This window comes from Haliaeetus leucocephalus, unplaced genomic scaffold, assembly GCF_000737465.1.
Source record: "Haliaeetus leucocephalus isolate CR32 unplaced genomic scaffold, Haliaeetus_leucocephalus-4.0 Scaffold495, whole genome shotgun sequence".
Classification (NCBI taxonomy): Eukaryota; Metazoa; Chordata; class Aves; order Accipitriformes; family Accipitridae; genus Haliaeetus; species Haliaeetus leucocephalus.
In genome coordinates, this window is record NW_010972931.1 from 6,873,111 (window position 1) to 6,874,123 (window position 1,013).

At 67.2% G+C, this 1,013-nt stretch overlaps 1 protein-coding gene across 1 annotated transcript in view; it reads right to left on the reverse strand.

Moving 5' to 3' along the window:
• CNOT11 (CCR4-NOT transcription complex, subunit 11) overlaps nt 1-92 on the reverse strand; it is a 12,493-nt gene extending 12,401 nt beyond the window's left edge. The window contains exon 1 of the mRNA XM_010575721.1: nt 1-92. This exon is cut by the window's left edge and continues 352 nt beyond it. The gene's annotated coding sequence lies outside the window, so the exon portion shown is untranslated.
• Between the last annotated feature and the right edge of the window lie 921 nt (nt 93-1,013).

Below are 1,013 nucleotides of genomic sequence, written 5' to 3' on the forward strand. Positions count from 1 at the left end.
GGGGCGGAGCTCCTCCCCTCTCCGCGCCGTGAGGGACGGGCCCGCTCCGGCGGGGCCCGGTTGCGCGGGCAAGGCCGCACCGGCAAGCGGGGCCCAGCGAGAGAGCTGGTGGGTGTCGGCCGCAACGGGGGTGTCGGCCCCGCGTGGGGAGCTGGAAAAACGCGATTCCCTTTGGCAGGCAGGAGGGGGCCGAAGCGGAGCCCCGCCCGCCGGGGCCGCCATCGGTGCCCCCGCTCCCTGCCCGGGTGTGGGTCCCGCGGTTCTCTTCTGGCCGAGGAACGCCTCGTCGCCGTTTCGGTTGACGACGGAACGGCGACGCGTTTGATGACGTCTCGCTGTGAGGTCATCCCATCGCTTTCTGAACGAAGGGGAGCCCCCAGCCCCCGGCATCGCCCTCCCCGTCACCACCCCGAAGGGGAGCGCGGACACGTTCCGCGCCCCACGAGGGGTTGTGCGTCCCCCCCCGAGAGGGACGGAACCGAGGGGGACGCCAAGGCCGCGCGCCAGTCAGCGGTGGTGACAGCCTCGCCGTGCCGCCGGCGACGAAGGGAAGGGTGGTGGTCACCTGCTCTTGCTGCCCCGGCCTAAAGTGTCCCGGAGGGCAGCGCTCACCCGGTTCTTCCATGGTCCGGTTCAGCGGAGAGCTACCGGCTTTGCCGGTGGGGTTCTCGGCGACGGCGAGCTGCGGTGGCGTGTGGCTGGAAGCCAGGGGTGGAAGAACATCCCTGTTGAGTGCGATGGTCTCTTTCACCAGCTTGTCTTTTGGAAGGGCATCTTGAGGGACAGCACGTCGGGCACAGCCTGAGGAAGGGCTGAGGGCATGGCCTGGAGGAAGAGCTTTCTGTGGTGTGTGCTGAGAGGAGGAGGGCTTGGAGGGTCCTGACAGCAGATGCTGCTTCTGCCGTCTTGATTGGTCTAGTATCGGTACTCCTCTCAGGTCACCCAGCCCGGAATACCTTGGCTTTCTAGTTAGCCATACTGGTGTGAGAGGCGGGATCCAGTTTCTAATACTA